Raw genomic sequence first — 12,734 nt, 5'->3', positions numbered from 1 at the left:
TCGGTGGTTGGAGGTGCTGTTCACAAGAGATCAATCAACCTGAAAACCTGTCCTTATATCTTCCCACACCACAGCGGAGTACTCAGAGCCTCCTGTTCCAGCCAAACAGGTATGCACTGCACCAGCAACACCAGGTAGCCGGATGATTTCTTTTAGGGTGGGGGAACAGGTGCTATACATAGATGCCCATACATGGGGTTCTACAACATGAGGGGGAACAGTAAAGGACAATATTCTGGCTTCTATGTCACCAAGGGGCAAGACAGACCAGCCTGATTTAAAAAAAAAAAAAAGAATACATGTACAGTATAATATTAAATTTAATTACTTACCCCCCTTCATCCCTTCATCAACTTAGTGGCTAACTGCTAAGGTTAATGAATGGGTTAACCTCTGCTGCCACCTGTCTCCCCCCGTCCCCTTAGTGGGCCTAACCATCCTTCCTGGGGCAAGTACCCACTTTGCCCAAGCTAAATCCCCCCAGCAAGGGTACCTCCCTCCTAGACTAATGCCTTTTAGTCAAATATGGCTAATAGTGATTTTGGGAATGAACCAAAAAAACTTAATTTACGGAAATGTAATTTAAGGGTTAGGTGGATCAGAAATTATACATTCCAATGAGATTTCTTTATTCTGCCAAGAACCATTCTGCAAAATCCAGTATTTCCTTACCTTTCTATCATTGCTGACCCACACAACAACTGCAGAAATAGTGCATGACAGCATTTCAGGACTCTATAGGGTAAACATTAACATATGAAACCTTGGACTATTACAAGATGAAGTTAGGATCTGATTTTTTCCCCATATTTTGGCTGAATTTTTTAATTCAAGATGATTTTATTTATTTTCCGGGCTATGGTCTTCGGAAATGGTTGGTTAAACAGAGAAGTGGGGATTATTTTATATTTATGATAAAGTTTGAATCCCAATTTTTTCCCCATAGATCTGCCTCATCAAATGATTGATAGGAATCTCTTATCATTCTTGTTTATAAAGCTTGGAATTCAGCCTCCCCCTTTAGCTCACGATCTGCTCATGTGCGACCTTATTACTATGAAGGTTATATATTCATTCTCTAATGTAAAGTGGTCAAAGCTATAGGCATACCCCGCATTAACGTACACAATGAGTCCAGAGCATGTGTGTAAAGCGAAAATGTACTTAAAGTGAAGCACTACCTTTTCCCAATTATCAATGCATGTACTGTACTGCAATCGTCCTATACGTGCATAACTGATATAAATAACACATGTGTAACAGGCTCTATAGTCTCCCCGCTTGCACATAGCTTCGTTACAGGTAGGGAGCTGGTATTGCTGTTTAGGACGTGCTGACAGGCGCATGCGCGAGCTGCCATTTGCCTATTGGGCGATATGTCCTTACACGCGAGTACTTAAAGTGAGTGTCCTTAAACCGGGGTACACCTGTATATATTTCAGAGCTGGGTGATTTTATCAATGCAAATTGCACAATGTATTGACAAAAACAGTACATTTTTTATATTTCAAGCAACTTCTACTCTATCTAGTTCAAAAACTACTCCACAAATAATTAACTCATGCAAAGGGAGCAAAATGCATACAGAACATTTCATTATGCTGATGCACAGTGAGGCACCGTCAAAGTGACTCAATTTGTCTCATTTTCGGATAACGCTCCAATTTGCAACCTTTTATACTATACATTGCCTTCTATGGAGTTAGTTTCTTGATTATCATAATTTACTCTATAGTACTAGAATGAGTAATCTCCCGAAAGTCTTTCAATCCTCCCAAAAAGTAACAAAAATTTGACCTTTGTTCCTTTTCATAAAGATCACACATTTATAATTTTTTTTTTTTTTTAGGTCTGGGTCACTTTATGCATTTCTATCACCTGGTCACCTAAAATGTGCCCCCTGGCTCCTATGCTGTGAGCAGTGATGACTAACCTTACAGGCAGGTCAACTCACAGCTGAGCAGCTCGTGAGTTGAGTCGGGGGGATTGGAGAGCAGGAAGCAGAAGGGCCCGAGGGCTGGGGGTGTCGGAGGGGGTAGGGCTAATCAGAGCAGAGGCAGATGATTTGTGAGTATGTGTGTAGCTGTGCAGCTCAGTGGGGGGGGGATCGGAGGGCTGGGGAAGGGGCTAGTCAGAACAGAGAGGGATATTATTTGTCTAAAGTGTTAGGCTGCGTCCAGGCTGCTGCTGACCGCAACTAAACATACTGGTGTTCATGGCGCAAAATTGATAAATAGTGCAATATAGTGTGCAGATAACCCAGTGATAAAAGATATAAACACTGATTACACATCCTACTGCTGCTCCATGGGACCGAATCCTCTGGGCTGTAGTAGGCTCCTGGTTAACCTCATATGAAGAAGAAAACACAAATGCCAACACAATAGTGCATTAACATTTACTTGACACAAAACATACAACATACTGGGGAAAGGAAACACTCACACTTTCCCCGTTGTTTAAATCGCAGAGAGTGACTCTGGGCGCACTCAGCCCTACTCCAGACTCAGCTTCCTGATGTATGTCCTTCCTGATCGCGTTTCTCACTGGCGTCTGGGGATGCTCCGCCTCCTTCACACGTCCGCCAATGGGAGTCCTTGCAGAGTGGGTGCAGTGTCCTCAGAAGTCCAAAAACCAACGCATTTCATAAGTATGTCGACTTCCTCTGGGGTACATACTATCGAAACTGGTATTTCGAAATGCTGCCAAACTTGTTTATCCTGTGGGTAAAGTCCTTCCAGATTGTGAGGTCTCGGAACAAAGAAGGGCTTGGATGAGGACCTCCAAAAGCGTGTGTTGCCTCAAAACAGTCCACAAACAGTTCCACAGACACAGAGACTACCCAAACTCTCTGGAAGCTTAGCAGTGCTCGACCTTATATACAGTAGTTCCATGTTCCTATTCAGAACCATGGAGAGCATGGCTCAGCCAATCAGCATATTTTGATGCATATTGAGCATCCAAGATTTAAAGGCTGCTACACAAAAATACACTTGTAAGTGCAAAATAGTAAAGACATTTAGATCCACTTGTTGTTTACCAAAACTGCTACACTATAGATTTTGTACATATTTTTTTCTATCTGCGCCCATTGTGATAATAATAGAAGATGTTAACACTTTGTAGCCCACGTGGCTAACTAATCATGGGCCACCCATGACTAGCTGACCACTAAGGGCTAATAAGGGTTTAATACCTACCAAAAACTATACCACCCACTACTTTTACACAGATACTAGTAAGGATTGCATGACAGTGCTTTACAAACTGCTAAGGCAAGCAAGGAGTTAACTTTTATTACCCACCCCCCAGGTTATCTAACCTTCCACTCCATGGCACCTGCCCCCAACTCCAAATGCTTTTTCGTAATCTATGAATCCTAAACTGAGCGGTAGATTATTACTACATCAATTATTGTACAACTTGGATATGGTCCATTTTGTTGCATCCACTGCAAGATCCTGCTTGTTCTATAGGCTGGCCAAAGTCCAGGGTCTGATGCAGTCGATTAGCAAGTATATTTGTAATTTTTTTGCAAGTGATTGAAAGTAGACTGATTGGTCTGTAGTTCTTGAGGTCTTCTTTGTCTCCTTTCTTTTGGATGAGGGTCACTATGCCATTGCTCAATTCTTCTGAAATTTACCTGTTCTTTAAGCAAGTTTTCATACGTTTTTCATAACTGTTTCTTAAATTATACTCCTGCTTCTCAAGTCAGCTGAAACAAAAAAAAAATTCTACATTTTCTACTTTTATTTTTGAGGTTATTGATGATTGTTTTTGTCTTTTTTTCCATTTTCTTCTTTTCTTCTTTGCATTAATATGTAATTTGCAGGAAGCCAATCGGTGGTCACTTCTTGAGTCTAAACACTGTAGGTAAGGAAGGTGCAGTCTTCAATCACATGTTTCTTGTTAGCTAGAGTATAGTAAATGTAATTCTTAATTCCATTTGGTCCATTTCATGTCCATTTTCTGTTTGGATACGTCTTAAAGAATTAATTGTGATATAGAAATGTTCAAATTCCAAACATTCGGCCAATCTGTCTCCATGTTCATTCCTGTTGCCATAACCATAACACTAGCAACTGATGTTTCATCTTTCTGTTGGGTACCAATCTTTTCATTGACATCTCCAATAATGATCTTGAGTTGTTGATCCTTTGTCGTTAAGTTGGTTCATTTTATGGTAGAAGACTTCTACTTCATTGTCTGTGTAACTTTATGGTTGAGCTAGAGATGTACAAATTATTACCTGACATTATATGGTACATATTCATGGCTTTATTTAAAATAAGGAACTTTCATCTTTCTTCGTATATATAGTGGTGTGAAAAAGAAAGTACACCCTTTTTGAATTCTATGGTTTTACATATCAGGACATAATTACAATCATCTGTTCCTTAGCAGGTCTTAAAATTAGGTAAATACAACCTCAGATGAACAACAACACATGACATATTACACCGTGTCATGATTTATTTAACAAAAATAAAGCCATTTAAAGTGGTCTTTTAATACAGTTAACTATAGCCAACTGTGTAAAGAATGACACAAACTATTTTAAAAATGCTCTAATAAAAAGATCATGTTACCTCAATTGCTTGGGAAGAAAGAAGATCCGGCGCCACTGCAAGTGACAAGCATCCAGGCCACTTCCGGGTAAGTTGAAAAAACTTTATTGGCACATTACACACACAAGAAAAAGGGGGTAGGATGGTCCGTGGTTCACAGCAACTTCAGCAGCCAACGCATGGATGTCTAAAAAAACTTTATTGATCGCTAGCAGCAAACATCAGGCAACCACTCTAACATGTTTCGTCCAGGCTATGGACTTTTTCAAAGAGTGCTGATAGTGTATGGCAGCCAAATAGATATAGGGAGTGGTGAGTGTATGCCACCAATAGAAACAGGGAACGTATTTAAACCTCACCTGTGGTAGATTAATCATTAAAGTGGATAACTATCTCCCCAACAATCCCCATAGCAATGGCTGCACAACAAGGTATTTACAACATACACATGAAAAATCTTAAAAACAAAACAGAACATATAATGGATAAATTTAAAAACACAACTACTGATGTTTTAAGTTACCAGCATCATTATTATTATATAAAGCTATATCAATTAATGGAAGTATACAGATGTATAACAAAGGATTTCATATATCTAGTACTTATAAAATCTTTTCAGTACTTATAAAGCATTTTCAGTATCATGCTCGGCAATGCGGGTCTTGACTGGCCGAATGAAAATTTTGGTCCCTTCAAGGTAAACTCAGCAATATCCTTAGCAAGGCACAGGGTGTGCCAATGATTATGCACAATGTCGCATATAAGCTTGGATTGGCGACTATAAGTCGTGATGAATAATGGACTCATATCACTATACTTGCTCTTAGATTGTATGTACCCCTTATGTACTCCTAACCTCCACGCGGTATTTCAGGGAGATTATTGAGGCGGTTAGTGCTGGGCTGTGATTTACTTGGGGGCGCCCCTTAGGGAGGTGTCCCCCTGTACCTCTATCCGGCTTACTATTACCCAACTCCCTGTTTTCAATACCGGAGGCTTATTGTTTCATTAATCATTGCTGGGTCTCTCTTCAATCAAGTTGCCATAAAGTGTGTGCACTACCTGTTAGCAGCCTCGGTATACTGGGTAATTCCATATTCTCTAGCATTACACACACAAGGCTACACCATGATGACTTAGTCACCATCTGAAGCCATCCTCCGCTTTGTTTCATGGCTGTGCGCTGTTACCTGCCTCCTGTGGGAGGAGTTCCTGCTCTGCTTCACTTCGGACCGCACGCCGGGTTGCTGTTTGTTTTTTTCTGATGACGTCATCACCGCCGGTCCTGTGACCGCCCTGTGCGACGGAAGAGTTGCTAGACGGGTTGGCGGTGCAACAATTACTGAAGGATCCATGAGGCTCGGCAGTACACACTCCACTAACCGTGAGTCTCTCTAACTCAATGTTATTTGTGCTCATCACGGAGCCAGTTGCTGGGAGAGACTTTACATCACTTATTGGGAGTGTTGCCGTGGCCTGCTTCAGATTGACTATTTATCTACATTTCAGTGACTGTGTTGACTTCTAGAGCACCTGGTGGGTTAACCCATGTTCACCCGTTCTCTACACCACGGGGAGATCGTGGTGTAGCCTTGTGTGTGTAATGTGCCAATAATTTTTTTTCAACTTACCCGGAGGTGGCCTGGATGCTTGTCACTTGCAGTGGCGCCGGATCTTCTTTCTTCCCATTCTACTCTTCAGAAGGCTGCACGCGGGATATCGGAGAGCAGAGGAGAGCAGAACCCAGATCGGAAAACTTTAATAGGTAAGGTTTCCCTCCCAGCTCGGATCTACCTAGAGGTCCCCTGTTGCACCCTCCTTCTCCATCCACCAGTGACTGCACTGACACCTACGGGTGCGGACACCTTAACCGGAGCGCAGGACAGTATTTTTCTTCCTACCTCAATTGCTTGTTACAATGAAGGAGACTAGGGTGTCAGGACCTGACGGGGTGGCGTGTCGGTACTGTTGGGGTGGTGTCTTAGGGGGAGTGCCTGCCGTATTCAGATGCCTATACTTCTCAGCTTGAAGAACCATACCAGTACCACTAGCCGTCGGCAGACAGTAAACCACAGAGTGCTTGTAATGGACTGTGAATGGGTGCAGTGTATCGGAGAGAGCTTTGCTAGCCTGGGATATAAAAATTAAAACCAGAGACATAACATAAAACACAGACAGGGCTCAGTTTTTAGCACATCTAGTGAGACTCATACACGGTACAGTGCCTAAATATATATGGAATAACTAATAAGTAAATGGTCTTTTAGTTTGACATTTTTGGCCAAAATTGTTGTAAGCCCCTGAGCCAACGCCAAGGCAGACCACATATCAGGGGTCCCTAACGCTAATATAAATTCTTAATAACCTGTTTAATAACAGGAAGAATGATTTATAGTAAATCTGTCAATATTAGCTGTTACAGCTAATATTGACAGATTTACTATAAATCATTCTTCCTGTTATTAAACAGGTTATTAAGAATTTATATTAGCGTTAGGGACCCCTGATATGTGGTCTGCCTTGGCGTTGGCTCAGGGGCTTACAACAATTTTGGCCAAAAATGTCAAACTAAAAGACCATTTACTTATTAGTTATTCCATATATATTTAGGCACTGTACCGTGTATGAGTCTCACTAGATGTGCTAAAAACTGAGCCCTGTCTGTGTTTTATGTTATGTCTCTGGTTTTAATGCAATTGCCAGCTCAGTAGCACTCTTCTGACACTCATATGCTTATATATATGTTGTGGGTATTTTGGGGGTTTAATTGGAGCTTGTTAGGTGTCCAGTATGTTTTAGCCTGGGATATAACCTACTCTCGGTAGACGGCTAAACCATGTGCTGCGGAGACCAACAAGGAACGGATTTCTGCCAGAATAGCGATACCGCGGGTCAGAGAAAGAACTGTACTAAAAATGGCGGTTCCCGCCGAGAATGGGAACTGCGTGGGAGGCTTGCAGGAAAGTTGCACGCCTTCTTGCAAAGCTCTGCAAGGGTCTGGCGCGAAAGCCAGGACCCGGCCCAAGCGATGTGACTGGCTCAGCAGGAGTCAGAGTCACGCCCTATCCCAATGTGCCCCTCCTCTAATCTTCACCAGAGGGAGGAGGCACTGTGACAACCAATACCAAACGACTGCTGAAGACAAGGGAGGAGCCGGATGTGGCCAACTGCACCCTCAGTTCTTCAGAGCCTGGCGAGAGAGAGAGGAGTCAACTTACCTTTTACTCCTGTGTCCGTACCTACAGAAAGATCTGATCATGTCTGGCGAGATGGACTTTGCGCACTACCGGTTAGCAGGAGGTCTCCTGGTAGTGAAGGTTGATGGGAAGAGGTATCTGAAATGCCTCTGTCCCAAGTGGCGACATGATATGGGGAGCCAAGTGTGCCAGAAGCGGAGCACGCTTCCTTAAGCACACGCTGCTGCAGCCTATGTCTTTTGCAGAAAAAGATGCGACCGACCCAAATACCTGGGCGATCGATGCTGCTTGCACAATTATGTCAACTATGGAGGGTCCTGAGGGCCTGTACGCCTCCGAGGATACGCCAGGGGGTTCGAGTACCCTGAATCCAGAACGATCTGAGACGGTTCCAGACCCGGTCCCCGCAGATGAACCAGAGACGGTCAGCTAGCTGGTCTTGGCTTGCAATGCCTTCGCAAGACTGGAAGGATTTGGGACTTTGGGGATGGGTGTCCAAATGATGAGGATGAGGACGATGAAATGGCATGCAGTGTTGTTTCTGGGGGTTCAAAGTATGCAATGTCTGTGAATTCAGATACCTCTGGTGTTTCTTCACATACTACTTCAGGGTCAGGATCTTCTAAGGCTGCCCCAGTTAAGTCCCTACCATGGTGGGATTCCAGGTTCCAGGGGTATGTCCCATACATGCACCACACCCAATTCATCTTAGAGGAGGAGGACATTGTGTATTACTTGTGGGCGGAGGGACAGTTCTGCCCAAAGGAAATAGCAGAAGCGATCCAGTGAAGGGAGCATGAGATCAGGCTAGGGATAGTACAGCCCAAGAGGGTAGTCATGCGATACTGTGAACCATCGGTACAGGAAACTCTATTCTGGGTTTTGCTAGGCCAAGCAGAAGGCCGTAGATTAACTAAAATTAGCAGAGCGGCATGTAGTGCAGCGGTATAGGCAGTCTCATGGCTTTGAGTATCTGTATGTGCCAGAGCCTATCATGCGTGAGATTGACGAGAACCATGAGCAATGGTTGATCGATGTGATCAGGGTCTACATTACTGCGCATAGTAGGAGTACATTCTATCATGTAGAAGAAAGGGTTGCCTACCTAGTGGGAGTGTGGAAGGTAGGGAGAGCCATCTACATGGACTGTATAGAATATGTAGGGTGCCAAACGGCACCCTAAGATGGTGTTTTCTGTGACTGTGCCTGATAGTACTGGGGCAAACCAGACCCGCAGCATTACTACTAATAGGTTCTCCATGTTGGGAGAGACCTGGGTTAAAATTATGGAATGCTGAACTATGTTAAGTACTGTGTATTACATATATATATAAATATATATATATATATATATATATATATATATATATATATATATATATATATATATATCATGTGTACTGTCATACTACTGTATAGTACTGTGTTTGATTTCTCCTGTTCTGTTTAGGTTATGCATCTGAAGGATGGTACCCGCAAATTTCGGTCCCGGTGTAGACATGGGAGTTTCCACCAGAGGGAGAGTGTAGTCAGGACTGGTTCTTGGCTACCAGTCTGCCCTCACTGGCAGTAAGCCCTGGTAAGATCAGGCCTGCCAGTAGTTAACATGGGTGTGTGATCTTACTGGGGGGAGAGGTAACCGTTTCTATTGTACGAGATCGCCTCCATACACCTGGAGCCTGCGACAGATGGAGGCGCTGCACTGCTAGAAAATTATGCTGTGTATGTACCCCAGAAACCTGTCCTGTATCCCCACAACCATCGGCGGACGACTCATCCCTCCTGCTTACCAACAGGTAGCATGCACCACACACGCTGTAATGACAGGATCTCCCATCTCCCATTGGGTGGGGAAACACCGTTACAGTATATTTTCTTTTAAACCATATTTTAATGGTTGCAAAGCAGCCTTTTTATGGAATTGTAAGAGGTAAGTCCATATCTCAGGAAGCCTTAGAGCATGGGAGATTGTGCAAAAAATGGCTACTAAGATGGTGCATGAGCTACAGCATAAGGCTTATCAGGAAATACTAAAGTACCTTAATATGTACAGTTTAGAGTATAGCAGGGAGAGGGGGTTATGATCAAAACTTTCAAATCCATAAAAGGTTTCAACAAAGTGCAGGAGAAAGCATATGTCAGAGAAAGAGAAGTGCTAGAACAATAGGTCACGCTAGGGAGCTGGAGGGTGGCATGGAAAACATTTCTTTAAGTACTGTATATATGTCATTCTTTCGCATTTTTTTATATTGGCAAATCTTTTTGTGCTACATTGGCCTAAAGCCCTATTAGTCATCTTTGGACAGGGGTAGGTGTCCTGAAGATGGTAGTTAGGCTCCCCTTGTGAAGGTGTTAGAGGTTAACTCTTTGCTTGCCTTAGCGATTAATACGGCATCGCCATGTAACATGCTCTTTACTACATACTTGTCCTTGCTAATATTATTATTAAACCACTGTTACACACTATATCTATATATCTATCTATCTATCTATCTATCTATCTATCTATATATATCTATATATATATATATATATAGATATATATATATCTATATATATATATATATATATATATATATATATGTATATTGATTTATAATCTTACTGATGCCAAACATACTGTATAGTATTATTTTTAGGATTCATTCCAAACTAGGGAAACATTAGTACATTGAACAAGTGCCAACCACTTAGTTCCAATTTGGACAGTCATATTGTCAGCAAATTAAAAGTCTTTTAAGCTTTTCATGAGTGGAAAGTAGATAGCAAAGAATATTTTTCCCTAAATTGACTACAGCAAACAGATTTGGAAAAGTCTGCTTATGCTAGCAGTTTGTCAGAAGCACATTGTAAAACTGGCTATTATCCAGATATAAAAACATTTTCTGCATTAAAAAAAATATAAGACATACAAAAGCTTAATTGTGTTATATTCAACTTTTTGTTAATACCTATTCAGAGCTTTTCATAGAAGGCTGAATGAAAAATAATTGACATATGCAAATTGCTAATTGCATAGGCAAATTTTGAGCCCTATTCACTGGAGCAAAATAACTTGGAACTACCACTTTCTGCTAGCAATGTTTTGCAAAGACAATACACAGTTATATTATTACATCTGATAATATATTGTTTAACTGCATTTAAACAGATATTCAGCATGTTATAGCTACAATATGTGCTGTTTGTCTTTTGTTTTTGTGTAGATAGATAGATAAGATAGATAGATAGATAGATAGATAGATAGATAGATAGATAGATAGATAGCAAAAAAGTAAATTGCTGTCAAGAAAATGTAGCGGTATCCAGGCTTAGGCACAGCTTGGTGGTGGGTTACAGTGCTGTCAGGTGGTGGTGTAAAACCTGGCCTGGGCTGACTAGCCACTGGTTGGCTTAGAGCCATTCCAGGTTGGGAAGCAGGGGGAAATTGTAGTTAACAGGCTGTAGTGTAAGCCTGTGGCAGGTAGGTGCTGCCTGGTACTGGTGAGGAGACTGCGAGGGAAATTTCTGTGGCTGGGCTGGAAAACTAGGCTCATGATACTGTGCAGCTTGCTGATTGTAAGATTGAAACTGCTGAGCCTGCTGTTGTGTTGTCTGCTGTGTAGCCAGAACACTGCGTGCCATATTGTTGCTGATGCTGAGCCTGAGTTTGGGGTTGGCCTTATGGAATTGGGTAACCAGGTTTTTCCCAGTAATGTTCATTAATCTGACATGCTCAATGCTGAGGTTGAGGGTATGGTGGCTGCTGAGATTTCACCCCAGAAGATGGACAGAAAAGGAGGAGGAAATGCTATCATGTGTGCTTCAACATGAACTAAGAGGTCCAGTAACCTGGTCCCCAGTTACAGTAGTCTAAAAGCTGACATGACAGTGGTATTCAACAGTGAATACTGTATGGGAAATGATAAATCAGAGATTTGAAAGATAGTTATAAGATCTTCCTCTTTTTATTGAAGGATTGTGAGAGGTTCGAAAGCTTGTAACATATTAACTACTTGTTGGTCCAATAGAAGGTATCATACCACCTACACCCTCTCCCTCCTTTGTTACTACATGGAAGAAAGGACCAACACAGCTACCCATCATTCTTTGCTTTCATCATTAGTCAGGATCTTTACTCTAAAAACCGTTGCATCATTAGCACCAAATCATCATAGGTGATGTTACTCCTTACGTCCTCCCACAGCTGTGCTTTAATTATCAGTTTGCCACTCACGCCTAGTTATCCATTCATTGCGGACTCCATGATACTTTAGGCCGCAATTATCATGGCCACGCACGACCGAGCCCGAGCCCGTGATGTCGAGCATGTGTGGTGCATGCGAAATATGAACTAGGCTGGAGGCAATCGGGAGGTGACACGGAGGTGTTGCCGTGATGTCACATGAGCAGTTCACCCTCATTGGCTGAACCGCTCACGTGACGCGGCCGTCGAGCTGCAAAAACAAATCCAATGGCATTTTCAAAAATCGCGCGCTTCGTCGCGCACTCTATGCCCTGCCTCATAAAGGTACAGCCGTTTGTTCACAGCGCATGTGATGTCGCGTGCACACACGTGGCCACTGTAATCACGGCCTTAGGCTGTGACTATAGTGCCCGCGTGCCGTGAACAAAAGGCTGTACCTATATGAGGCAGGCCATAAAACGCGCGACCGCGCAATTTTTTCAAATACCATTGGATTTGATTTTGCAGCGTGATGGCTGCCTCCCAGTCGCCTCCAGCCTAGTTCATGTTTCGCACGCGTGACGTCACGGGCTCGGTCGTGCGCGGCCACTATAATCGTGGCCTTATGCAGTTCATGCTTTCCCTGTGCTGAGGCTCTTGCTGAATCTTCCCAATGTTTTCTAACCAACAAGAGAGTCCTGGGTACAATTACTTTCAATATATATATCCTTGTGGTACTCTGGTAGAATGCTGCATCATTCACATCCTTAAAACCAGACTATAAAATGGCATTTATATATT

At 42.5% G+C, this 12,734-nt stretch overlaps 1 protein-coding gene and 1 pseudogene across 2 annotated transcripts in view; both read right to left on the bottom strand.

Moving 5' to 3' along the window:
* The window catches only part of SEMA3E (semaphorin 3E), a 253,192-nt gene that overhangs the window by 143,338 nt on the left and 97,120 nt on the right, over window positions 1-12,734 (bottom strand). The window lies entirely within an intron of this gene.
* LOC142496335 (protein TFG-like) lies at window positions 3,985-11,634 on the bottom strand (annotated as a pseudogene).

The sequence above is a fragment of the Ascaphus truei genome, chromosome 5, assembly GCF_040206685.1.
Source record: "Ascaphus truei isolate aAscTru1 chromosome 5, aAscTru1.hap1, whole genome shotgun sequence".
NCBI classification, from domain to species: Eukaryota; Metazoa; Chordata; class Amphibia; order Anura; family Ascaphidae; genus Ascaphus; species Ascaphus truei.
This window is presented reverse-complemented; position numbering and strand designations above follow the sequence as displayed.